The following is a 13,650-nucleotide window of genomic DNA, read 5'->3' as shown; positions in this document are numbered from 1 at the left end:
CGTGTAGAAAAGGGTGTGACTCTGATGATGAAATAACACCTGAGGATACCCGACCCAAAACTGATTCTAATGAATGGGAGTGGAGTTCTTTTTCTTCTAGCTCCTATGCCCTTGACAATATTTTCATTGACCCTAATAATTTGCCTATGGAAGACAAACATGAAATAACTCCTCTTCCTAAAACATGTCCTCATGCTTGGATAGAGTCATTCTGGGATCCAAGCTCCGAATCAGATACAAGCAGTTCGGATAGTGACACCACAGATGTTAACATCTTTACCATATCAGCCCTTTCTCTCCTTACAACCGATGATGACATGCCCCTCATCTATCCCCAGCTTATCCAACATGACCAACAAGAACCACTCACATTGGACTGTTTTCAAAATGACGAAGCAATTGCAGAATTCCTTGGACTACGGGAAGGCATGCCACAAGGTGATCATAAGGCAGGATTTGCTATCGATTTGGATTCCATAGCATATTTTGGGGAGTCAACTCCCTCTTCTAGTCATCAAAATGAAAAAAGAAAAGAAACAGTAAAAAATCAAAAGAATAGATCTTTGAGTGAAAACCATAAGCCACTCTCTGATCATACAAAAGTAAAAACAAAAGATGTACTTGCGGGTGAAAACCTCTCTGAGGCACCCAAAGGTGGAAGAGTGGACATACCCCTATCAAGTCAGGACAAATCAACATTGCTTGTGGAAATGACTGAGGAAATCAATTTGGGTACACCTGACAACCCTAAGGTCATTCATTTTGCTGCTTCTCTATCAAACCAGGAAAAGACAGATTTTGTCAATTTCTTTCTTGAGAAGAAAATCAGCTTTGCATGGTCCTATGCAGATATGCCTGGCCTCAATCCAGAATTAGTCCTTCATCATTTGCTATTGAAAGCTGATGCCAAGCCTATCAAACAGAAACTTTGAAAGATGCATCCCCAGGTGGCTCTTTTGGTCAAGGTGGAACTGAAAAAATTACTAGATGTGGGCTTCATTAGACCCATTGATTATGCAGACTGGATTTCAAATTTAGTACCAGTTAGCAAAGTAACTGGGGGCATTAGAATCTGTATAGATTTTAGGGATCTCAATAAAGCATGCCCTAAGGATGATTTTCCATTGCCGAATATTGACATCATAGTGGACATGACTGTTGGATATGAGATGCTTTCATTGATGGATGGTTTCTCCAGCTATAACCAAATTCACATTGCTCCTGAAGATCAACATAAGATACATTCACCTATGCTTGGGGTACCTATTGTTGGAATGTGATGCCCTTCGGTCTTAAAAATGTAGGCGCAACATATCAAAGAGAAATGACGACAATTTTTCATGATTTCATGCATACTTTGATGGAGGACTATGTTGATGACTTGTTATGTAAATCTGTCACAAGAGATAGTCATCTAGCCATCCTGGGCCCAATCTTTCACTAAATGGAGACATACAAGCTTAGACTCAATCCAAAGAAGTGTGTCTTTGGTGTCACAGCTGGCAAGTTACTAGGGTACATTGTTTCTCACAGAGGCATTGAGGTCGACCCTGCCAAGGTTAAAGCAATAATGGATATGCCTCCTCCGTCTAATCTCCGTCAATTATGGAGTCTGCAAGGAAAGCTCCAGTCAATCCGTCGCTTCATAGCTTAGTTGGCCAACAAATGTCATCCATTCTAGCATCTACTGCATAAAGGCATCACTTTAAATGGACTGAGCAATGTCAATCAACCTTTCAATCTCTCAAAGAATATTTGTTGTCACCACCTATCCTAATGCCTCCTATAGAAGGAAAGCCATTTTTATTGTATATTTCTGCAACTGAAACGGCATTAGGAGTTCTCTTGGCCCAACAAGATGAGAATGGCAAAGAGCGAGCTATTTATTATATCAGTCGGACACTGGTAGGTTATGAGCTAAATTATTCAACTATTGAAAGGGCATTCTTAGCAGTGGTATTTGCAACACAAAACCTTCGACATTATATGTTAAGCCACCAAACATTGTTGGTTGCAAAAATTGATCCCTTAAAATACTTGCTTAGCCGAGCAGCTTTGACGGGTCGCCTAGCAAAGTGGGTCATGATTCTCAGTGAATTTGACATTGAGTATATGGAGCGAAAGGCGATAAAAGGACAAGTCATAGTAGATCAACTTGCAGAGGCTCCTATTTCTGATGATCATCCCATGTTGACAGATTTTCCAGATGAATCAGTATTTGCTCTTACATCTTCTAATGAATGGAAGTTATACTTTGATGGATCCCATACCAAGTTTGGGTCCGGAGCCGGCATCTTGTTTGTCACCCCTCAAGGTGATGCTATTCCCAAGTCCTACAGGATAACTTTTCATTGTACCAATAACATTGCAAAGTATGAAGCACTGGTTACAAGACTCCGAGTAGCAGTCCACTGGAACATCACACATTTGCAAGTCTATGGAGATTCTCAATTAGTCATCCGACAAGTGAATGATGACTACGAAACAAAAGATGAAAAGCTTATTCCCTATAAGCATATGGTAGATTTCTTCAAGACCAAATTCACGGTTATCCATTTCAGTCAAGTTCCAAGAATGCAAAACAAGTCGGCAGATGCAATGGCTATGATTGCTTCCATGTTGAATATGCCCCACAATATGGACAAATGTGAATTTTTAGTCGAACAATTGCTAGTTCCTTCTTTTGACATTCCGACGGTGGATGTGATGTGTGTTCTTGTTGGTCCCAACTCCCCATGGTACAATGACGTATATCAATATTTGAAATCCCAAACCTTACCACCCAACCTTTCCACTAACCAATGTCAAGCCTTCATCCGACAAACAGCCAAATATGTCATCATCGCTGACACCCTTTACCGTTGTTCCTTTGACCATACCCTCCTCAGGTGTTTGGATTCTGACGAAGCACAAACAGCTTTACATGAGGTTCACGATGGTATATGTGGGGGCCATTTCAATGGTCTAAGCTTAGCCAAAAAGTTGATTTGTGATGGGTATTATTGGCCCACTCTGGAAAAAGATGTTCATGATTTTGTTAAGAAGTGTTACAAATGCCAGATCCATGGAAACTACATTCATGCACCAGCCCAAGAGCTTCATTCTATCATATCTCCGTGGCCCTTTTCTCAATGGGGATTGGATCTTATTGGCAAGATTCACTTGACATCTGCAAATGGACACAAGTTTATCATTACAGCCACAGAGTATTTTACAAAATGGATCGAGGCTATCCCCATGACCTATATCACTGGTGTGCAAATTTCAAAATTCCTATTGAAATATATCATATGTCGATATGGGGTTCCTCTTTCCATAGTCACTGATAATGGTCGCCCCTTCAAGAATAAAGATGTCAAGGAACTCTATGAAAAGTTTCATATCCAACACCGTTTCTCCAGTCCATACTATCCATAGGGGAATGGTCAAGCTAAAGCATCAAATAAAACAATTATCAAGATCCTGAAAAAGGTTGTCAATGATGCTGGTCGAGATTGGCATGTTCAGTTGAATCCAACACTATGGGCCTATCGCACTTCTATCCACACACCTACGGGCGCAACACCTTATTCCTTGGTGTATGGTGCGGAAGCCATTTTACCTTTGGAAGTGGAGATTCCTTCCTTGCAGGTTTCCTTGCAACACCTGATTGATGATGAGACACACAGAGTCTCTCGGTTGCACCAACTTGAGATGTTAGATGAGAAATGTCAAACAGTCCTGACACATTTGCAAGCATATCAAAACCGTCTCCGTCGCTCTTATAATAAGAAGGTCAAAGGGCGACACTTCGAAGTGGGAGATCTGGTTTTAAAGGCAAACCCTAAGAATGCATAGTCTACTGACATCATCAAAGGCAAGTTTGAACCTAATTGGGTTGGGCCTTTCATAGTAACTGCAGCATATGGCTCGGGGGCATATCAGCTTGCTACCCCAGAAGGTGAACCTCTGTCTGATCCTATAAATAGCATGCATCTTCGCAAGTACTGGGCCTAATTTTCTATCAGCACTTCTTCAAATATGATCTTGAAAAAATACAAAAAAAACAAAAAAAAGTGAAAAAAGCAAAAATACAAAAAAAATGAAAAAAAGTGAAAAAAGCAAAATACAAAAAAAGTGAAAAAAAAAAGAGCAAAGAAAAATGATTCGCCCTCTAGTGAAACCTGGCAAACAGGCACTTTGGGCAAGTACCATGGTGAAAACCTGGCAATCAGGCACCATGAGTAATGAGATTATTGCTCCGTCATCTATCATGACCTCTAGCTATGCTTTCTCTTGGCCGGTTTATCATGTCTATCTTTGTCTTGACCCAATGTCCTATTCCAGGCCTATTATTGGTCAACATCATTGTCTTGCATACTCCGGTTTCTTGTACATATGTTTTGGTCCCGGTCTATGTATGTCTTTCAGATGCACATTAGGTGCATTCCCCTTGTCATGATCAATCACTGGAACTTTTGCATCCAAATATGTCCTGAAATAATCCAAAAAAATCGAAATATGTCCTGAAATAATCCAAAAAAAATCAAATAATGTCCTGAAATAATCCAAAAAAATTGAAAAATGTCCTGAAAAAATCATAAAAATTGAAAAATGTCCTGAAAAAATCATAAAAAATTGAAAAATGTCCTGAAATAAATCATCAAAAATTGAAAAATGTCCTAAAAAAATCATAAAAAATTGAAAAAAGTCCTAAAAAAATCCCTAAACATCAAATAAAGTCCTGAAAAAAAAATGAACACAAAAACATTTCAAAACATTAAAATCCAAACAACAAGCATTTTGTCAATAAAGGATCCCTTTTGTGCATAAGGCAAATCACTGAGCATCCCTCCAATGACCCGCAATCATACACTGTGCTTTAATGAAATCACGCTTAAATAGATGAACTTTTCAATCAAACCAGACATTCAAACTGATCAACATTGTCATATCAATCAACCTCAAAATCATTTGTCCTTGTCTCTACTATCATGGGTCTTATACAGGGTGTGGTATACTCGAAACCAGACTGTGTCCTGTCTTAGACAGGGTACCGCATGTCCTGAAACCAGACAGCATGATTGTCCTATCAGCACTTTCAACTTTTGACAATGCAGATCAAGATGTTTGTTTGATTTGTTGGAATTTGTGCATCTTATCTTTTTATTGATTTATCTTTGGCTTCAGTCCTGTTCCTATGTTGCTCGATGATGTCACTGAGTGATTTAGAGTGACCGGGATGGATCATGGTCCTTTCTTTTTTGTTGTGATTGCTGTTTGTCTGCAATGTCTCTGTCTTTTGCAAAAAGGGTTGCATTTTAGCTCTGGCCTTCAATGCCATGATGCTACGCATCCATTTTGCTACATTAAAATAAAGGTTCTCACCTACAAAGTGCATTACTGAAAGCAAGTTTTTCTTCATCTCTAACTGTCCTCTGTTTCATTTCTTCTTACTAACATTTCTTCCGTCCGTTCGGATAGTCAGTTCGGTCTAGTGCTCCGATTTCCCCAAACACATATGCTACATCCTGCATTCATTTGGTTAGTACATTTGCATTACATCATGCATTACATCAAGCATTTTATCCATTTCATATTATCAATGCATCAAAAACACATAAAAATACATCCATACATGTTCATACACAGTACATAAGTCATCCATACATGAAAAATAACATCAGTCATAACACATTGCATCCAATCATATCGATGCATATCATATCATATATCACAATAATATCGGAGTACAAAACTGGATTGTCTATCCTAAGGAGCACATGCCTCTGTCACTGGGTGCTCCCTCTATCCTCCTCATCCTTGCAATGTCTCGCGGATGATGTCCCTCCTGGTCCTGGCTATGGTGGTCTCATAGGTCCACTCACCCCCATGCTGCTCAATGACCTCTGAGAGCGTGCCTTGCTCTCTGTCCTCGATCATGTCTGGTATGAAGCTGCTCTCTGCTCTGGTGGAATGACACCCTCATATAGTGTCCTCCAATGGCGTATCTCCTCTCCGCTCTCTACCAACATATGTGCCATCTCCCATGCACTGGCGTCCTGAATTGACCCAATGAACTCATTGACTCTTTGTTCCTCTCGTTGTGCCTGAGCTATCGCTGTATCTCAAACTGTTGTGAGTCTGGCTATCTCCTCTCTGAACTAATCCTGTTGTCTCTCTAATGTCGCAATGTGATCCTGCTAACTCACTATGATCGCCCTGCACATCTCCATCTCCTCTGTCCTAGCTGTCTCCGGCTCTATGGGTATATCCTGCAATGCCTCATGCTCCCCATCCTCATCTCCGTCCTCCTCATCCCCCTCCTCATCTCCGTCCTCCTCATCCCCCCCATCCTCATCTCTATCCTTGTCACCGTCCTCATCCTCCTCATCCTCATCATCTCCCTCCTCCTCTCCTGTGAGTGGGAAATCCTCCTGTCGCCTCGGTACTGGAATATCCGGATCTATCAATGGCACTGGCCGTAGTTGTGCAAACCATCTCTCATACTCCTCTGTCATCCTGGCGTCCACCACATCTGATCTCCAATCCCATGATCTCTGCTGTAGTTGTGAGAAGTCAGCATATGCTATGTGTGGCTGAATCATACTCCCCCACTGACTCATCTCTCTGTGTGATCAGGCAAAATGTGTAGTCCTCCTAGGTACATCCTGCCTCTCTCCAAACTATCATCTGACTCTCTCTGGCAGGTACATCTCAATTACTCTCTAGTGGTTCACTGGTCGCCCAATCAGGTACCTCTCCTGTCTGCAATACGGAAGCTCATCACTATCATCTGACCATCCCGGACAATCACGATATGGCCTCCATATGAACTCTCTCAGTCTGTCTAGCTCATGTTGCCAATATAGTATGTATCCAAAAGGACCCTGTCTCAGTGCTCCCCCATAGCAATACACATATGGTCAGTGTGGTACTACCTGTCTCTCTGTAATCGGTCGACATATGGCTATGTGCTCAAATGCCCATACCTGTAGCAATGTGACTCCATAGCTCAAAGTCTGAACTCCCTGATATGCTATCTAATGCCGCTGAAAATATAGCATAGCCAGTACACATGGTCCCCATGCGTACACTGTCCCCTCTGTCGCCATCCACTCCAGCACTCTTCCCCATCCAATAGGGAATCCATGTCCTCATCTGTCCCCTGCTAGTAGACATGCTATCACTATTGCTATCACCACATACCGTTGATCATACTCTGATGCCATGGTCTCCCAGCCAATCTCCCTCTCTATGATATCCAGATCATCTACATCGCACTCAAATAATCTACACAATGCATCTCTCCCTATCACTAGGTCATACTCTATCATCTCTCCATGAATCGGAATGCGGAGGATACGCCATACATCCTCTAGTGTCACAGTCGCCTCTCCAATCGCCAGATGGAAGGAGGAAGTCTCTGAATGCCATCGCTCTGCCAATGTGGTAAGCAGTCTTGTGTTTGCCCTAATCTCGGGCATGAATGTGATATAGTATATCCCCAGTCCTACTAATGTATCTCTGTCCGTGCTCCTGAGTCTATGTCGTAGCATGAAGCAGTCAGGTCGGTTCTCCCGTGTGATCAATGGATATTGTCGACTCTGCATCACAATTGGGGCACATTTTGTCAGTTTTAGGGTTTGCTCCTATGGGTTGCATTTCCTCATTTTCATGTCCAAATCAGGCTGTTTTTCATCTAATCTAACCTATCCTACCCTTATCCCCCCTTTCCGGATCATTTGCATGCAGTTTCGAACCAAAATTGAGTTCCCCATGCACAACTGCGCCTGTGTCAAGGAACCTATGCTTGTGTCATGTAACCTGCACCTGTGTACCCTACACAAGCACAGAAGACATCACACAAGCAAAGGATTCACCCTACACAAGCGCAGAAGTCAGTTTATGCATCCCCTGTGGGCCCCACAATGTCTCGCAAGCAAGGCAAATTCATGAAATTGAAAACATGGGTTTTTGAGATACATACCGCTGCTCCTGCGTCATCCGGTCATCTGAATGTGCATACATGTTCTCCAAGGTGATCTGCCCTTGGAATGTTCACCATCTCTCTGCAAGTTTCCTTTTCCAGAGCAACAAATCCTCTTCTTGGGCTAGTGCAAATGAGAAAATTTCACTCTCTTGGTCTCATTTATAGATCTTTGTCAGTGCATAGATGGATGTGCACCCTCTCCATCTTATGTTGGTCGCGGTCTTTTGTGTCGTTAATTGCTTGTCCTTCACGCATCCGGTATCTGATTGTCAGTCCGTTCAATCCTATCATTTTTTATCGATCAATTGGCCTATTTTCCGCATGTTTCTAGCCAATTCCTCGAGGGGGCATGCATATGTCATTATTATCGTCTGGGGCATTTTCATCATTGTTCTTTGAAACAATGCTTAAAATTGCATTGTCTCAAAGAGGGGCAAAATGTAGACACCTAAAAATGGTCAATGCTTGTGGAGTCATACTTTAACATTTGCGCATTGCCTCATTTTAGGTTTTTGCATCGCATTAACATTTCTCCTATGTCACGAACTTAGTTTTTATCATTTGCGAGCATCGAGTCCTTCTTCTACATTCTTCATTCATCTCGTTCTCAAATTTGGTCTTGTCGACAACACTATCTAGTCATGATTTTGATCGATCTTATCCTATCGCATCAATGTGCATGCTCATTTGTCATCATTTTGGACATAGTCAATCCTAATTGGGGTTTTGTCCTCTATCAACCTTGTCATCATGCGATCAATTTGTCATCAATTCTTATCATTTTTGTGATCAATTTGTCATCGATCGTTGTCATGTTCAATCTTGTCATCTTGCGATCGATTTGTCATTGATCGTGGTCATTTTCAACCTTGTCGTCTTGCAATCTATTTTGTCATCGATCCTTGTCCTCTTGTCAATTTTGTCATTTTGCGATTAATTTGCCATCAATCATTGTCTGTCTCAATTATGTCAATTTGGATCAATTAGTCATTGTTCCTCATCAATTGGTGCCTTTATCAATCAAATCATTTATTAGCATTGGTCCTTTATCAGTCAGAATCATGATTAAATCGAATCAACATCACTTATCTTTCATCAAAACCTAATTGTCGTTCTTGCATTGTTAATTCATCTTTTAGGGTTTCATGATTTAATCATTTAACCTTGTTTGTCATTTCTTTCTCTAGGATTAATAAATTAATTATTTATCCTAAGTCTTCTCATCACAATTAAATGTTCATTTAATTGGCTAATAATTCCTCTCTTTGTGAATTAATTAATAAATGAAAAATTATTAATTAATTCACTTAATTTCCTAGTTTTCATCAATTTTCTAATTTTCTATTTTCTAATTCCTAATTTCAATTCTCTCCTATTTTTCTCCTAATTTCATGGGAATGACATAGAAATTTGTCATAATTTGTCATAATTGACAATCAATCAATTCTTGACATAGAAATTTGTCATAAATTGTCATGAATTATCAATCAATCAAATTTTGCATAGAAAGTGCATAATTTGTCATAAATTGTCATAATTGACATAATTGATTTGCAATTTCTATTTGAATTGAATCATGCTAATTTGATCCATCTCTCCAATTTGTCTATAAATTGGATGAATTTCTTCAATCTAATCCCCAATCAGATTATCAAATTTCTAATCACTTTGTCAAATCACATTTCGAGTACTCTTGCGCCATAATCTTGTCTATTTGCTTTCATCTCATGTGTATGCACTTGAAGGTGAGATCCACAAACAAAGGCTATTTGGAGAGGAAAGAAGAACAATGGAGCCGCATGAAGGAAGCATTCAGATCTACGTTTGGTTTGCATAGTATTTAGTTTTGAATGTTTTGTCTTTATGTCTTTATTGAGTGTGTTTAGGATAGATCATTACATTTAAGCTTTTGTGATTGAGCTAAGATTAGTATTTTGATATTTGTTTGTGATGATTTCCGAATTCCTATGCTACAGTAACACCTAAAGCTACACATGGAACCAACATGTTAGAAACTAAATGCCTACTTTAGGCGTATATGATAATTTGGCATTGTTTTCCTACACCTAAAGTATGCATCTCCATTTAATGCACATTGTGATGAATCTATGCATGCATAGGTAAATGATCATGTATGGCTCTATGATTTTTCATTGCTTATAGAATTTCTCTAACACATTGTTATGAACATTGCAGGAATAAGAAACACCTAGGAGCTAAGAGGGACAAACAGGACAAGGCAACATGGAATCAAGACAACTCTGAACCAATCATTCAGGCAATGACTGGTCACCCTCCCTACATGCACTTTTACTTTTCATTACTTATTCATGTATATGTTCATTTTAGTTTGCATTGAATAAGCAATAATCAGTTTCATGGCTTGTGTGAGACAAGATGTATATTTTTCATTCAATAAATATCACTATTTCAGAATAGATTTGTAAAATGTTTTCTCATATTTCATGCATCTATATGAATGTAATGATCCCTAATGTTTGTAATCTTTTTTAAGTTATTTCATTCATGAATCTTTATTTAATGCAATGTAGGGGAAGTAAGAAAAATGCACCATGTTCTTTGAAACTGTTAGAGGCTCTACCTGATTGAGCCATAGGTAAAAATCTGGTAACAATACCTAAGACTAATGTTTCTAACATATTGTCTCTGGAGACTGTTAAAACTATTGCTACTATTGTACATGCCAGAAGAGATAGAAATTAATGGTTTATTTATAGTGGATGTTCAAATCATATGATTGGTGTTAAGAGTAAGTTTGTAAAACTTGAAAAATATTATGGAGGTTCTATTAGGTTTGGAGATGATCAGAAAACATAAATTGTGGGAATTGGCTCTATTAGCTTTGAAGGAAAACATAAAAGTGGCAATGTTTACTATGCGAAGGGTTTGCATCATAATCTACTAAGTGTTGGACAAATGTGTGAAAATGGCTACAATGTCGCTTTTCAAGATGGTGGTTGTGAGATCCGGAACTGTTATTGCAGCAAGGAAGAGGATTGGTGGAAACATGTATCAGTGAGAAGGAGCTACAAGACACTATTTATTATCTCAATTCAATAATAGCTGACTCTAGCATAGGAGGATGTGTCATATCAACTTTTACAATTTGGTGAAGATTAGTTCGACAAGTGCAGTAAGAGATTTACCAAGGCTGGCCAAACTGGATAATAATATTTGCAAAGAATGTCAAGAGGGAAAGAAGACAAAAGGAACATTTAGAGGAAAGGAATGATCTTCTACCAAACTATTGGACTTGGTGCACATAGACTTATGTGGTCCTACTAGGACAAGGAGCATACAAGGTATTGATGATCATTCTAGAATGACATGGGTTGCCTTTTTAAAAGAAAAATTAGAAGCATTAGAAAAATTCAAGATATTCAAGGCAGGAGTTGAGAATGAAGTTGATAGAAGAATTAAGTGTTTGAGATTTGATAGAGGATAATTTATTTCTGATGAGTTTAACAATTTTTGTGAGAAACATGAAATTACAAGACAATTATTCACCCCTAGGACACCACAGTAGAATGGTGTAGTGGAAAGATTGAATAAAACTATATAAGAGGCAGCCAAAATTATGATCAAAGGAGCAAGACTATTAGAGGTTTATTGGAGAGAAGCTATACATACAACAGTATACACCCTTAATAGAATTTTATTTTAGAAAATATATGGGAAGACATCATACAAACTATAGCATGGAAGGATTTTGATAGTGAAGTATTTCAAGGTATTTGGAAAAAGATGTTATATCCGAAGAGATGAAGATAATCTTGGAAAATTTGACAATAGAGAAGATGAAGGCGTATTCCTAGGATACTCTACAAGGAGTAAGGCATATTGATGTTACAACAAAAGACTAAACAAAATTGTTGAAAATAAAAATGTGAAGGTTGATGAAGACATTTCTAAAGACACTGATAAACTAGCAGGATATGAATTAGATGAGTCCTTTGATAGAAGAAGGGAAGATAAAAATAAAGAAGAAAAAAATGAAAATGAAACTCAAGATGCTCTGGTAGCTACATCAAGGACCCTGAGGTATGTACAGAGGAATCACTCTGAGGATCATATTATTGGAGGCAAGAACAAAGGAATTATCATAAGAAGTAAGGCAGCACAAGAACAAGTTTTGTTATGTTTACTTTCTGAGACTGAACTGAAGTCAGTAGAAGAAGCTTGCAATGATCAAAATTGGATGAAGACAATGAGGGAAGAGCTAGACCAAATTGAGAAAATAAGACATGGGAATTTGTACACAGACCGACATATAAAAATGTAATTGGAACAAAGTGGGTATTCCAGAATAAGCTAGATGAAGATGAAAAGGTTATAAGAAACAAAGCCAGGTTGGTTTCCAAGGATTATACTTAGCTTATACTTATGTGGTCCTAACAAGACAAGGAATATACAAGGTGAGAAGTATTTCATGCTCTTAATTTATGATCATTCTAGAAGGACATGGGTTGCATTTTTAAAAGAAAAATTAGAAGCATTAGAAAAATTCAAGATATTCAAGGCAAGAGTTGAGAATTAAGTTGATAGAAGAATTAAGTGTTTGAGATTTGATAGAGGAGGAGAATTTATTTCTGATGAGTTTAACAATTTTTGTGAGAAACATAGAACTAGAAGACAATTATCTGCCCCTAGGACACCACATCAGAATGGTGTAGTGCAAAGAATGAATTAAACTATACAAAAGGAAGCCAAAATGATGATCAAAGGAGTAGCACTACCAGAGGTTTATTGGAGAGAAGCTATACACACAATAGTATACACCCTTAATAGAATTTTATTTCAGAAAAGATATGGGAAGACATCATACAAACTATGGCATGGAAGGATTTCAACAGTGAAGTATTTCAAGGTATCTGGAAACAAATATTATATCCGAAGAGATGAAGATAATCTTGTAAATTTTGACTGCAAAGAAGATAAAGGCATATTCCTAAGATACTCTACAGGGAGTAAGGCATACCGATGTTAAAATAAAAGGCTAAAAAAAATTTTTGAAAGTGAAAATGTGAAGGTTGATGAAGACATTTCTAAATGTTGGCCATTTGGAGGAATTGATTATATGTTGCATTGATGTTTTTTCGTTGATGTTAACACTAAATGTTTTGGCTGTTTAGTGGTATCCTTTTGGTCCCGGTAGGTTGTTTTGTTTCCAGTTGGATAATATCATGTTGATCCAGTATATGGTATGTTTTGGCTTATTGAATTGGTTTAGATCTTCTATTCATGCTACTCAGATACATGTTCAATTAGTTGGTTTTGATTTGGTGATCGGATGTTATCTTATATGCTGGTAAGCTTGGTTTGTTGATCCAATGAGGGTTTCACTGGCAGAGCTTTGTTGAAGATCTTTTGATGTTATGCATAAGTGGTGTTGGTGCGGCTTCTAGTAAGGATTCAGGATGTTGATGGTGATTGTTTTTGACTTGGCTGATTGGGATCATTGCTTTAGCATGTGTGGACCTAAAATGGGTCTCATACTATCTAGGTTATGGATTGGCTTAATGTAATGTGTTGTTTGATCTTCTCAATATGTTTCTAGGATGTCTTATGGGATGGATATTATTTCTTCGGTCTTAGGCTAACATGTTTTGTAATTATGTAATTGCTTTATTGTCTGATGGCCGACCTTATTGTTTATG

Source organism: Cryptomeria japonica, chromosome 5, assembly GCF_030272615.1.
Source record: "Cryptomeria japonica chromosome 5, Sugi_1.0, whole genome shotgun sequence".
NCBI lineage: Eukaryota > Viridiplantae > Streptophyta > Pinopsida > Cupressales > Cupressaceae > Cryptomeria > Cryptomeria japonica.
Note: the sequence above shows the minus strand (reverse complement) of the source record.